This window comes from Grammomys surdaster, unplaced genomic scaffold (genome assembly GCF_004785775.1).
Source record: "Grammomys surdaster isolate TR1022 unplaced genomic scaffold, NIH_TR_1.0 166, whole genome shotgun sequence".
Taxonomy (NCBI): domain Eukaryota; kingdom Metazoa; phylum Chordata; class Mammalia; order Rodentia; family Muridae; genus Grammomys; species Grammomys surdaster.
In genome coordinates, this window is record NW_021604614.1 from 2800454 (window position 1) to 2815604 (window position 15151).

Here is a 15151-nt window from a genome sequence, read left to right on the forward strand (position 1 = left end):
TCTCCTGGAACTGGAATTACAGGAAGTTGTGAGCCATCATCTGGGTGCTGCAAATCTGACCCAGTCCTCTGGAATAGCAAGTACTATTGACTTCTGATCCATCTATCCAGGGCCTTCCTTTTAAATATTTTCTATTTTTTTGTTGTATGTGTTTAAGTGTCTTTATCTGCATGTATGTGTATTTCATGTATGTCTGGTACCTGCAGGGACCAGAAGAGGGTGTCAGAATCCCTAGAAATGGAGTTACAGATAGTTGTAAGCCACTATGTGGGTCCTGGGAACCGAACCTGGGTCTTCTGGGAAAGCAGGAAGTGCTTTTAACTGCTGAGCCATCTCTCCAGTCCCACAGGTCCCTCCCTCCTCCCCGCTTTTTTAAAGATTTATTTTTCTTAATGTGTATAACTGTTTTGCAGGCACAGACCTGGTACACTCAGAGGCCAGAAGGGGGTGTTTAATCCCCTGGAACTGGAGTTACAGATAGTTGTGAGCCATCTGGGTACCAAAACTGGGTCCTGTAAAAGAGCAGCAGGTCCTCATTACAGTCCTCTGAGAATCCCCCTCTTTTTTTAAAGTATCCATGGCATGGCTCTATGAAAGGAGAATGAGCCTGAGGAATATAATGCTCATGCTAGGTCACTGAGGTAAACTGAGGCTAGGTGGCCAAGAGCCAGATTCAAGTACAAAGTCAGTAGAGAAGCAGGACTGGAGTGACAGAGGCAAGGGAGGGGCTCTTAGGACGACTCACGGATCGTGTAGAAGTTGAGGTGTGGGTTAAAACAAAATCCCAGACTCCCAGGCCTATGGCACTGACACCTGAGAGCCCCTGTGTTTAATTTCCAGTATAAAGAAGGAAGAAAACAAAAACCAGACATTGCATGTATGCCTACAATCCCTGTGCTTGGGAGCCTGAGGCAGGGGGATCACCATAAGTTTGACATCTACCTGGGCTACATAGTGAGTTTGAGGCTAGTCTAGGTTACATGTGACATGGGCTCCCTCCCACCTCACGAAACAGGGATCTTCTGTGCAAGTAGCCTTGGCTAGAACGCACTCTGTAGACCAGGCTGACCTCAGACTCAGAGATCTCCTGCCTCTGCCCCCCAAATCCTGGAATTTAAGGCATGCGCCACCACCACCAGGCAAGATACTGTCTTTAAATAAATAATCAAACAAACAAATGAATAAATAGAGCCAGGCATGGTGGCACACACATTTAATCCCAGCACTCAGGAGGCAAAGTAGGCAGATCTCTGAGTTCGAGGCCAACCTGGTCTACAGAGAGAGTTCTAGGACAGCCAGAACAAAAACAAAAGTTGTTGAGGTTTGGTCTGTTACTATATAGTATAATGCTAAATATTGACCCCAGTGAAGGTTTGAATATGTTTGGCCGAGGATGTGGCACTATTAGGAGGTGTGGCCTTGTTGGAGTAGGTATGTCACTGTGGGCATGGGCTTAAGACCCTCATCCTAGCTGCCTGGAAGCCAGTCTTCTCCTAGATACCTTTGGAACAAGAGGTAGAACTCTCAGCATCTCCAGCCCCACATCTGCCTGGGCACTGCCATGTTCCCACCTTGATGATAATGGACTGAACCTCTGAACCTGTAAGCCAGCCCCAATTAAATGTTGTTCTTTATAAGAGTTGCCTTGGTCATGGTGTCTCTTCACAGCAGTAAAACCCTAACTAGAGTGGATAAAATCCTCACATATACCAAGTAATGCCATATGACCTATGACCTTGCTCTTTTTTGTTTGTTTGTTTGTTTGTTTGTTTGTTTGTTTTGTTTTTCGAGACAGGGTTTCTCTGTGTAGCCCTGGCTGTCCTGGAACTCACTCTGTAGACCAGGCTGGCCTCGAACTCAGAAATCCGCCTGCCTCTGCCTCCCAAGTGCTGGGATTAAAGGTGTGTGCCACCACTGCCCATCTATGACCTTGCTCCTTAATTTAAAACTGTTGGTTGAATAAAGATGCTGACAGCCTATAGCTAGGCAGAATAGCAGAATGGGAATCTGGTGTGTCTGAAGACAGCTATATAAATAAAATAAATAAATATTAAAAAAAAACAAAAAACAAAAAACAAAAAAACAAGCAAGTAGCCAGGCGGTGATGGCACATGCCTTTAATCCCAGCACTTGGGAGGCAGAGGCAGGCAGATCTCTGTGGGTTCAAGGCCAGCCTGGTCTACATAGTGAGTTTCAGGATGGCGGAGCTACACAGAGAAACCCTGTCTCAAAAAAGAAAGAGAGACAAGACACAAAGAGAGACCAGGAGCTGGAAGTGCTTATAATATAAGCCTGAGGACCTGCATTTGAATCCCCAGCACCAAAGTAAAAGCGGGGTGGGCCAGGCAGCCTAGCTATAATCAAGGCACTTGACGGGCAGAGACAGGTCACAACTGAGGCAAACTAGCTAATTAACCACAATTGACAAACTCCGGGTTCCGAAAGTGTCTTTGCCTCAGTAAATAAAGTAAGCAAAGATAAGGGAAGACACCATTCATCAACTTCAGGCCTCTGCAAACACACAGGATAGCTTAGAGGGCTCACTTGCGGCTGATTGTACCGCCCACCACCCGATAGAGAAGTGCCGCCAGTAGCGCCACCTGTCTGCAGTCTGTATGGCTGACACAGGACAGGAGCCCGGGCAAGGCTCTGTAGTAGATGGTTCCCTGTGCTAAGTGGAGTTGAGGCCCTGGAGAGATGGCTTGGAGGTTAAGAGCCCTTGCTGCTTTTGTAGAGGACCCAAGTTCGATTCTCAGCTCCCACATCAGGTGACTCAGGAACACTATCTCTAAGGACTTGACACCTTCTTCTGGCCTCCCCTCAACATCTGTGCACATGTACACACACACATGCAGACATGTACACGTGAATAAAAATAAAAGAAAGCAGAGGCAGAATTCTGTCTTTCTGGGTGGTGATGAGGAAGATCTGTCTCCCGCAAGCCTGCTGCTTACCAGCTCAGGGAGGAAAAAGCAGTCTTTATCCCCTCCCAGGGCTTGGAGCAGGCATCCAGGCATCCATCCGCATAGAATTGCTAGAGCGGTACATGACTGTTATCCCGTTACTAGAAAGGGAGAAGCAGAAAGATTGGGAACTAAGGGCCAGCTTTGTGTACATGCAGAGTTTGTGGCCAGCCTGCACTACCTGAGACCAGTCTCAAAAAAAAACAAAACAAACAAACAAAATAAACAAACAACAACAACAACAAAAAACCCAGAGACTTCAAAGGCCTGTGTCACTAGGCCTTGCTAACAAATCACTCTTGGTAGGGATTCTGATCTATGCAAAATATCTGGGCACGGCGGAAGCAGAAGCAGAGGCAGGTAGACCTCTGTGAGTTTAAGGCCAGCCAAGACAACACGGTAAGGCTCTGTCTCAAAAGAAAAATAAAATAAAAATTAAAAATAATAATGGCCAGGCAGTGGTGGTGCATGCCTTTAGTCTCAGCACTTGGGAGGCAGAGGCAGGCGAATTTATGAGTTCGAGGCCAGCCTGGTCTTCAGAATGAGTTCCAGGACAGCCAGAACTACACAGAGAAACCCTGTCTCGAAAAAAATAAATAAATAATGATTTTAGGGACCAGTTAGATGTTCCAGCAGGTGACAGTGCTTACCATCAAGTCTCATGACCTGAACTGGAACCCCCGAATCCACGTGACAGAAAGAGAACCAACTCTTCTGAGTTGTCCTGTGACCTCCATGTGTGCACTACGCACACATGTATGCATACAGCCCATGGGTACTGCACAGAGAATAATACAAACAAAATACTATAATGTAAATAAAATATAAAAAAAAAATTTAAAAATAAAGGCAAATAAGGGAAGCAGAGCATGGCAGTCCATGCCGGTGATGACAAACCTCGGGAGGCAGAGACAACCAGATGTGTATCAGCTCAAGAGAAGCATGCCCTACATAGCAGATTCCAGACCGGCCATGCCTCTGTATAGTGAAAGCAGACCTCAGAAAAATAACAGTTAAATAAAAAAGGGTGCAAGGGACTGCAGAGATGGCTCAGTAGTTATGAGCGCTTGTTCTCACAGAGGATCTAGGCTCAGCTCTCCCCACCCATGTGGCTGATCCCAACCATCCATAGTTCTCAGATCAGGGAATCTGATACCCTCTCTGACCTCTGACCTCCCCTGGCACCAGGCATGTACGTGGTGCACATACCTGCAGGCAAGCAAAACATTCATAGGACTAAAAGAAATAAATCTAAAATTTTTTTTCAATTAATGCCTGGCAGTGATGGCGCATACCTTTAATTCCAGCACTGGAGAGGCAGAGTTCCAGGCCAACCTGGTTTACAGAGGGAGCTCCAGAACAGCCAGGGCTACACAGAGAGATTAGGATCTCAACCCTCTCCCCAAAATATTAAATTATAAAATGGGATGGGCCATTAGATAAAGGGGCTTGCTGCAGATGCTGGCAACCTGAATTTGATCCCTGGGACCCGCGGGGTAGAAAGAGACAACTGACTCTTGCAAGTTTTCTCTCTTAGGTCCACAAATACAGAAAACACAGAAGTAACTGAACAGCATGGCCGTGCATGCGCACAAACATTTTTTTTAAAGAAAGATTTATTTATTTTATGTATAGGAGTATACTGTAGCTGTCTTCAGACACACCAGAAGAGAGCATCCCATTACAGATGGCTGTGAGCCACCATGTAGTGGCTGGGAATTGAACTCAGGACCTCTGGAAGAGCAGTCAGCGCTCTTAACTGCTGAGCCTTCTCTCCATACCTGCACATACATTTCTAATAAATAATTTCAACGAGGGGTTTGGGAAGGAGGAATAGGAGGAGGACATTCCCCCAGCACCTCCCCCCCCACCACCACCTCTTGAATGGTGAGGAGAAGGTGCAGAAGAAAGCAAGCAGATGAAATTCGGAAACATTTCCCCTCGTGATTCCCCAGAGCCTTGCTTGGCTGCTCAAATATTTCAGTGCAGTGTCCCGTGCCCTGCCCCGTGCCCTGCCCCGTGCCCTGCCCCGGCCAAGACGCAGCAGTTCAGGCACCCGCTATGAAATGCTGAGTGATAGAGAGGAAGCCACTGAGACACTCAGCCGACAGGAAAGCTCTGGCTGCAGAAGCGGAAATAGGAGCAGGGAAGCTGCACCACGAGGACCCATTGCCACCCAGTCCCAGGCTGCAGAGCAGCCCACACAGGGGAGGTGGCGCCAGGATGGCTCAGAGGAGCCAAGATCCGCTGACACAAGACAAAGGCCAAGCGCACCATCAGTTACACTGGGTATGGTGTGTATGCGTGCACATATGTGTATGTGTTTGTTGGGTGGGGGGGTTCGTGTGCATACATATGTGGGTGTGGAGGTCAGAGGTCATCCTTCTGTTTCCTTCCTCAGCAGCCTTCTATCTTGTTGTTGTTTGTTAGGTTTTGTTTGTAGATCTGTGCTTACTATTTATTATGCGTGTTTGCGGGTGTGCCCTTTCTCATACATGTCCACATGGGAATGCAAGAAGAAGTCCAAAGAGGGCTTTTGGATCTCCTGCCGCTAGAGTTATTGGAGGTTGGAAGCCGTCCGATGTGGGTTCTGGGAAACGAACTCTGGTCCTCTGTAAACAGCAACAAATGTTTTTCACCTCTTAGCCATCTTTCCAGCCCTTGTTTTAGTGGTTGGTTGATTGGTTTGTTCGGTTTTTGCTTTTTTGGAGTAAGTTTTTCTGGGTAGCCCTGGCTGTCCTGTAACTCACTTTGAACCCACAGAGATCGGCCTGCCTCTACCTTTCTGAGTGCTGCGATTAAAGGTGAGTGCCATCACCGACTGACTTGTAGTAGTTTTTGACCAGGCTGTCTACTGACCTTCGGTTAGCCAAGGAGTCCCAGGAACACTGCCACCCTGGGTTACAACTACAAGTCACCACTTCTTGCTTTTGAATTTGGTGCTGGGGGTCAAATTCAAGCCGTAAAGCCAGCAAAACAGTACTTTACCGGATTGAGCCACCTCCCAGCCACTCCCCCCGACCCCCAACAGGGTCTCACTATGTAGCCCTGGCTGTCCTGGAACTCACTCTGTAGACCAGGATGGCCTCGAACTCAGAGATCCTCTGGCCTCTGCATCCCAAATGCTGATATTAAAGGCATGTGCCTCCACTCCTGGCTGTTTAATATATTTTATCTTTTTAAGCTTCTTTTTTTTTAAAAAAAAGGATTTATTTATTTGTTTATGCAGCAGTCTTCTGCATTATGCCTATGCCTGAAGACCAGAAGAGGGCACCACATCTCATTAAAGATGGTTGTGAGCCACCAGGTGGTGCTAGGAACTGAACCTAGGACCTCTAGAAAAGCAGCCAGTGCGCTTACCCTCTGAGCCATCTCTGCAACCCCACTGACTGCTTATTTTTAATTTAAAAAATTATTTGTGGAGCTGGAGAGAGGCCTCAACAGTTAAGAGCACTTCCTGTTTTTACTAAAGACCAGGTTTGTTTTGTTCCCAGCATCTACGTCAAAACTCCAGCGGCAGGGGATCTGATGCCCCTGGTGGTTTCAATCAGAGGTCACTAGAAAACTCATGTATCCAGAGTGGGACTTTATACAGAATCTCCATGAGGTGGCAGCAATTCTTCACATACATGTGAAAAATGATTTGCTTGATATTTTAATTATTTTTACTGGCAACTAAGATTGTTTTTATGCACTTCAACTTTGCCTGCCTTGAAACAATACCTGTCACTTAAAAATATTGAAATTGAGCATGGTGATGCATGTCTGTAATCTCAACACGAAGATGAAGGCCATCGTCAGGTTTCAAGGCTAGCCAGGGCTACACGCAAGGGCTACACGAAATCCTGGGTCTGAGGACAAGATGCATGAGCTGTGGAGATGGCTAGGTGGGTGGATGTGCTTGCTGCCTGGCCTCATGAGCTGGGATAAATCTCTGGGACCCACATGGTGGAAGGAAAGAACCAGTTCCCATGTGTCGTCCTCTGAGCTCCACATGTACACCAACAAACAAACAAACACTAAGTAAGTAAATATTTATTTATTTATTTTACATATATGGGTATACTGTAGCTGTTTTCAGATACACCAGAAGAGAGTCTCAGATTCCATTACAGATGGTTGTGAGCTACCATCTGGTTGCTAGGAATTGAACTCAGGACTTCTGGAGGAGCAGTCAGTGTTCTTAACCACCAAACCATCTCTCCAGCCCCCTTGGTTTGTTGTTGGTGTTGTTTGTTTGTTTTTATTTTTTTATTTTTTTATTTTATTGTCAGGGACTCACTATGTAATCCTGACAGCCTTAGAACTTAGTGCATAGGCTAGGCTGCCTACCTCTGCCTCCAGAGTGTGCACTGTCAGAATTAGTCCCAGCACTCAAAACGCAGAGGCAGGCTGATCTCTGTGAGATAGAGGTTAGTCTGGTCCACAGGGTGAGTTCCAGGGACAGCCAGAGCTACACAGAGAAACCCTGTCTCAAAAAGAAAGAAAGAGAGAGAGAGAGAGAGAGAGAGAGAGAGAGAGAGAGAGAGAGAGAGGAAGGAAGGAAGAAAGGAAGGAAGGAAAAGGAAGGAAGGAAGAGTGGGAGGAAGGGAATAAGGGAAAAAAAGATAGCTTTGCAGGCAAGCGCACATGGTGCATGTGCGTGTGCATGTGTGTGCGTGTGTTTGTATGCCAGTACACAGGAGCGCATGCATTTATGAGCACACGAATACCACAGCATGTGTTTCAAGGTCATCGGATCAGAGGACAACCTTTTGAAGTGGGTATTCTCCTCTGAAATGTGGGTCCTATAGGTCAACTCAGGCCCTTAGGTTCTGTGGGAAGTACCTTTACCCACTGAGCCATCTTGCAAGCTCTCTACCTTAGTTTTGAGTTTGGTGTCTTAGTTAGGGTTTTACTGCTGTGAACAGACACCATGACCAAGCCAACTCTTATAAGGACAACATCTAATTGGGACTGGCTTACAGGTTCAGAGGTTCAGTCCATGATCATCAAGGCAGGAGCATGGCAGTGTCCAGGCAGGCATGATGCAGGAGGAGCTGAAAGTTCTGCATCTTCATCTGAAGGCCACTAGAGACTGACTCCCACAAGCTTAGGAGAAGGGTCTCAAAGCCCACCCCAATAATGACATACTTCCTCCAACAAGGCCATACCTAATTGTGCCACTCCCTGGCCAAGCATATATAAACCACCACATGGGGTCACTAATTAAATCTGGAGTTCTCTAAAATTGGCTGACCAGTAAGTTCCAGGAATCATCTGACCTCTGAAAATTACAGGCAAGCACCACCATATTTTATTTTATGCTCATATTTTTAAAAAATCTTCAGATATATTTATATCCTTTTATGTGTATGAGTATTTTAATCTGCATGTGCATCTGTGTACCATACGTGTTCCAAGTAGCTACAGAGGTCTGAAGAGGTCATCAAATCTCCTGTAATTGGACTTAGGGGACTGTTGTAAGCTGCCATGGGGTACTGAAAATTGAACAGGATTTCTTTGCAAGAACAAGAAGTACTCTTGGAGCTAGCTAGATGGCTCAGTGGTTAAGAGCACTGACCACTCTTCCAGAGGACCCTAATATAATTCCCAGAACCCACATGGCAGCTCACAACTGTAGGAGGAGCTAAGGTGGGAGGAGTAAGGAGAGGAAGAGGAGGAGTAAAGAGGAGAGGAAGAGAAGGAAGAGGAGGAGCTAGTAGAGGAATGAGAGAGAGGGGAACATGGAGACAGATCTTCACGTGTCTATAGCAGTCAAAGGTAGTTGGTATATCTAGGTTGGGTATTGGGTTACACCTCTGATTGTATGGCCATCTTGTTACTGATCATTACCAAATATATAAACTTTTGGATAACTTTTTTAAAAATACAACTTTTACTCTCAGGTGAATAGACTTAATTTTCTAGTGAATTTGTGCCTGAAGTTGGTGCGCCACTTTGTTGAAGTAAACATTTAAAATCAGCCACTGGTCAAGCCGACTATCTATGCTGCTGTGGCTCTGCCTAGCTCAGCCGCCATGTTTCTCGGCCTGCACACTGCAGCTAGAAAAGGCCAGCCAGAAACATCAGCCCTTCCATCCACGAGACGTCAGTGTGGGAGATGGCTCTGCCAATCTTCTACCTGTCTCTGCAAGGGTGGGCATTGCCCAGACCATCCCGCCATCCATGTGGGCCTGGTAGGAAAATGAGACTCTAATGCTTAAAGATTAATCAAAGGCTTTATATATTTGGTAATGCTCAATAACAAGACACCCACACAATTGGAGGTGTTTCCCAATTAACTAACCTAGATATAAGTTGTTACCCAGGACTGATCTCGGTGCATGCATGGTCATCCATGGCGCCTACAACTTTCCCTTTCACTCTTCCTCTTCCTTCCTCTGCCTCTCCTTACTCCTCCTCTTCCTTTCCTGATTCCTCCCACCTTAGCTCCTCCCAACTTGTGGGGAAAATATGCCGCTACATCAGTGTGCATAACATAAAAATAATTATTTAAAAAACAAAACAAAAAAGCTGTGCTTGGTGGCACACACCTTTAACCTCAGCACTTGGGAGGCAGAGGCAGGTTGGGTCTCTCTGAGTACAAGACTGTCTTGGTTTGTATAGAGTGAGTTCTAGAACATCCAGGGCTGTTACACAGAGACCCTGTCTATAAATAAAAATAAATAGATAAATAAATAAATAAATGACAAAACAAAATAAAAAAACTCAAAACAGAAAAAGGTGCTGAGCCATTTATGTGAATGCTAGGATCTGAACTCAGACTTGCTTATTTTTGTTTTGTTTTGTTTTGTTTTCGGTTTTTCGAGACAGGGTTTCTCTGTGTAGTTCCAGCTGTCCTGGAACTCACTCTGTAGACCAGGCTGGCCTCGAACTCAGAGATCCGCCTGCCTCTGCCCCCCAAGTGCTGGGATTAAAGGCGTGCGCCACCACTGCCTGGCCAGTCAGACTTGCTTATTCAGAAACGACTTTACTAACTGATCCATCTCCGCAGCCCCAAGTGTTGCTTCTTTCATTTTCATTTTATTTTATTTAGGGGTGTGTGTGTGTTACTAAGGATTGAATATAGCATCTCCTTCGTGCTGTACAAATGCTCTACCACCAAGTTACATCCCAGTTCCTTTATTTGTTTGTTTATTTATTTATATCTTATTGTTTTATCTATATAAGTACACTGACACTCTAGTCAGACACACCAGAAAAAGAGGGCACTGGATTCCATTACAGATGGTTGTGAGCCACCATGTGGTTGCTGGGAATTGAACTCAGGACCTCTGGAAGAGCGGTCAGTGCTCTTAACCACTGAGCCATCTCTCCAGCCCCATCTTCATTTTCCTTTCCTTTCTTTTCTTTTTTTTTTTATGTTGAGAAAGGCTCTCATTAGGTTACTCAGGCTGGTCTTGAACTCACCCAGTAGCTCAGTCAGGCTATGAACTTTTGATCCTCCTGTTTCCAGTTCCCAGGGGTTGTGACGACAGGTCTGGGCCACCACCGGTATTGATGATATTTTCCACCTATGGTTTCCCTCTGAAGTTCTTCTGTCTTCTTGAATCGTTTCTAAGTTAAAAATTCAATTCCTAACTACTAGAAATACGTTTGTATTTGCTGCTCTGTTGAATAAAACAAAGCATGCTGTGAGTGGTTTTATCTCCTGAAAGTGTTTCATGCTTTGGGACTGATGAAGTTCGTTCTAGTTTCCTCTGTCAAGCTGGCTGCCCTGATTTTTTTTCCATTAATTTATTATTTAGTGCCATGTACATTTTGCGTGTGTGCCCTCGCATGCCATTGTCTATGTGTGGCATGTGGCATGCATGTGGAGATCAGAGGGCAACTTGCAAGAGTTGACTCTCTCCTTCCACCATGTGGGTTCCAGAGGTTTGACCAAAGGTCACCAGACTTGGCAGCAATCATCTTTGCCCACTGAGCCATCCCTCCTTCCCTCGTCTATTGTCTCTGGATTGATACTCATCTCAGCTTACACTGGGAGGAAACCAATCAGTAAATGGCCAGCCTTACAAGACTGAGACAGAGAACCACATATGGAGTGGGTGGCCCTGACATAGGAGAAGGGTTTCAGCTTGGGAGCCAAGGCCTGGGAAGATTAAACGGCTGAGCAGGGCCTCCCCTTCTGACTAGGTAAGTTGTCACCTGAACTCTCTAAGCAGTTTTATTTTGCAACAAGGTCTCATATAGCTGAGAATGACCTTGAATTTCTGGTCCTCCTGCCTCCACCTCCTGAGTGCTAGGATAACAGACAGATATATCCAAATCTACTCTGTTTTTAATGTGTGTGTGTGTGTGTATAAGTGTCTGTGTGTTTGTATATGTGTGTATATCTGTGTGTTTGTATATATGTGTATATCTATGTGTTTGTATATGTCTGTTTGTGTGTGTATGTGTGTGTGTTTGTATATGTGTGTGTATCTGTGTGTTTGTATATGTGTATATATGTATATATGTGTGTATATGTGTGTATGTGTATATGTATATTTTTGCATATGTGTATATATGTGTGTATGTGTGTTTGTGTGTGTATGTGTGTGTATCTGTATGTGTGTATGTATATTTGTGCATATGTGTATATATGTGTGTATGTGGGTGTATATGTGTGTGTGTGTATATGTGTTTGTATGTATATGTGGGTATATGTGTGTGTATGTGTGTGTATGTGTGTGTGTCTGTGGTGTTTAAACCTACCACAGTATGCGTGTGGGAAGTGAAGATCACAGGAGTCAATTCAATTCTTTCCTGTTGTTTTGGATCTAAGACTCAGACTCAGATTTTCAAGCATTTTTGCAAGTGCCTTCACTGGGTGAACCATCTCTGGTGCTTTTGATTACTTTTGGAGACAGAGACTTACTCTATAGCCCAGGCTAGTGTGGAATTCACTGTGTAGCCCAGACTGGCTTTAAACACCGGTAAGCCTCCTGCTTCAACCTCCTGACCTGTGGGCTTCATGATTAAGATTCCGTAGAGTGCTCTCTAGCCTTTCTCTCCCTGGCCTCTCTCTCTCTCTAGCCCCACTTTTCTCCTCTCTCTTTTCATGTGTCCCCAGCCCGTCTGTTCCTTTCTTTTTCTCTCCCTTCTCTTTTCTGTCCTCAAAATAAAATTCATTTTATACTTAAAAAAATTAATAGCCACTGTGTAGCAGTGATGGCGTACCCCCTTAGCCCCAGCACACAGGAGGCACAGGCTGGCAGATCTCTGTGAGTTCAAGGCCAGCCTGGTCTATAGAGTGAGTTCCAGGACAGCCAAGCCCTCATAGAGAAACCTGTCTTTTTTTTTTTCCTTTAGTTTTTCGAGACAGGGTTTCTCTGTGTAGCCCTGGCTGTCCTGGAACTCACTCTGTAGACCAGGCTGGCCTCGAACTCAGAAATCTGCCTGCCTCTGCCTCCCAAGTGTTGGGATTAAGGGCATGCGCCACCACCGCCCGGCTGAGAAACCTGTCTTGAACCAAAGGAGAAGAGGGTATTTGCATTTCTTAAAAATTACGTTTATTTATTGAGCAGAGGTACACATGCCTTAGCACTGGGGTGGAGATGAGAGGACATCCTACAGAAGTCAGTTCTCTCTTTCTACCACGTGGCTTGAGGAGGCTTGAATACACCCCCCTCCCCAGCCTTGGCAGCAAGCACGTTTATCCGAGGAGCCAGCTCTCCGGCCCCATGGCAGCCCTTCGAGCCTGCCTCTTTGCAGACTGACTCAACATTGAAAGTGGTTTGCTGCTGAGCTATAATTTGCTAGGTCTTTAATTTAATATAATTAAGACACTCCTGAAATTCATGCCTCTGCAATAGAAGTCACCAAGGTGACTCCCCAGGGACGTGACCGCCCTGGCTCCTCTCTGTCCTTTTGTGTCTCTGCCCTAAAGTGGTGCCAAAAATAACAGACTCTGGGCTGCTGCTGCTTTCCTGCGTTTTTATTTTTCATTTTTAAAAATTGAAGTTTAAAAAATTGTTTTTTTTTTTGTTTGTTTTCGAGACAAGGTTTCTCTGTGTAGCCCTGGCTGTCCTGGAACTCACTCTGTAGACCAGGCTAGCCTTGAACTCTTGAACTCAGAAATCCACCTGCCTCTGCCTCCCAAGTGCTGGGATTAAAGGCGTGAGCCACCACTGCCCGGCTATGTTTCTTTTCTTAATCTTTAGATTCTTTTTTTACAATTCTCTGTGTATTAATATCCTGTGTGCCACATGCACACCTTGTGCCCAAGTTGGTGATAAGCCTCCAGGTGGGTGCTGGGAATCAAACCTGGGTCTTTGGCAAGACTAAGTGCTCTTAACTACAGAGCCAACTCTCCGCCCTAAAGTATTTGTCGTTTTTCTTTATCTTTTTCTTTTTTTTTTTCTTTTTAAATTTAGATTTCATTGTATAGGCGCCAGTGTTTTGCCTGCACATACTTACACCCACCAACTGTGTACCTGGTGCCTACCAGGGAAGCCAGAAGAGGGCATCAGATGCCCTGAGTTATGGATGGTCGTGAGCTGCCATGTGGGTGCTGGGAAGCAAACCTGGGTCCTCTGCAAGAGCTGCAAGTGTTCATTTGTTGTTGTTGTTGGTTTGTTTGTTTTTCTAGACTGGCTTTCTCTATGTAGCCCTACTGTCCTCGATGGCACTCTATAGACCAGGCTAGCCTTGAACTCACAGAGTTCCACCTGCCTCTACCTACCTCCTGAGTGCTGAGATTAAAGACATATACCACTACCTCCTAGCTTTACACTTTTTTAAATTAATTCTTATCGTGTGTGTGTGTGTGTGTGTGTGAGAGAGAGAGAGAGAGAAAGAGAGAGAGAGAGAGAGAGAGAGAGAGAACACATGTGCCATGGTACACACATGAAGGTCAGAAGACATCTTCAGGAGTTGTTTGTCTCCTTCCACAGTGGGTTCTGGGGATATGAACCCATGTTATCAGACTTGTGTGGCAAACACCTTTACCTATTAGGCCATCTTGCCGGTCCCTTTTCAGATTAAAATTCTTTTTGTGCAGGGCCTGGTATCTCATGCCTTTCCAGCACTTGGGAGGTAGAGGCAGGAGAATCTCTGTGAATTCCAGGCCAGCTGGGTCTTCCTGATGAGTTCTAGTCAAGGCTACATAGTGAGACCCTGAAACAAACAAACAAATAACACTTTTTTTTTTTTTTTAAGATACTGGAGATTGAATTCAGGTTCTTGGAAACAGCCCGGGATCTGTGAGCTACATCCTTAGCCTAAACATGATCATTTTAACCATATTTTCTTCCTTTTATGAGGACCTCGAGCATGGTCTACCACTGTTACATTCACAGCCCATCTCAACCACTTTAAAAACATCTTTATGTAGCCAGTGCTCCACAGAGAAACCCTGTCTTGAAAAACAAAACCAATCAGCCAACAAACCAACCAAACACCCCCCCGCCCTGGTCTTTAGTGTGTATAGTGTATAGTGTATGTGTGTATGCATGTTCAGATGTGTGAGTGACAGTCTCTGTCCTCTCTCCACTCCACACACACATGCATATATGTGCACACACGCATGCACACACACACACACATGCACAACCAGCTTTCATGTGGGTGCCGGGGCTTGAACTCGGGTCCTCACACCTACGCAGCAAATGCTTTCCTGACTGTGCCATCTCTCCCAGCCCCCATCTTACCCATTTCCAAGCATGGCTCTTTACAGTTAAGTGTGTGGGCTGGAGCTGTAACTCAGTGGAAGCCCTGCGTTCCATCCCAGCACCAAAGAAAGAAAGAAAAGTGGGATGTGTGTGGTGTTTAAAACATTCACAACGTTGTGCAAGAGATCCTCACAGAACTTTTCATTTTGCAAGACCAAAACCGAGTCTCCACTGAACAAGCCCTCCTTCCCTTAGCTCCCAGCAGTGCCCCTCTCTTTCCAGTGTGAATGCAGCTCTGGACCCTCCCTCTCCCTGCAAGTGCAACTCCACTGCATTTGTCTTTCTACACACACACACACACACACACACACACACACACTACTTTAAACCATAATTTTGCTGAATCAAATTCACAACCAAAGTTAGGTGTAGTGATACCTGATTGTCAACCTAGCAGAAGGATTCTTTTCTTATTTATTTGTTTGTTTGTTTGTTCTGAGACAGGGTTTCTTTGTGTAGCCCTGGCCATCTTGGAACTCACTCTGTAGCCCAGGCTGGCCTCTCTCAGAGAGAGAGAGAGAGAGAGAGAGA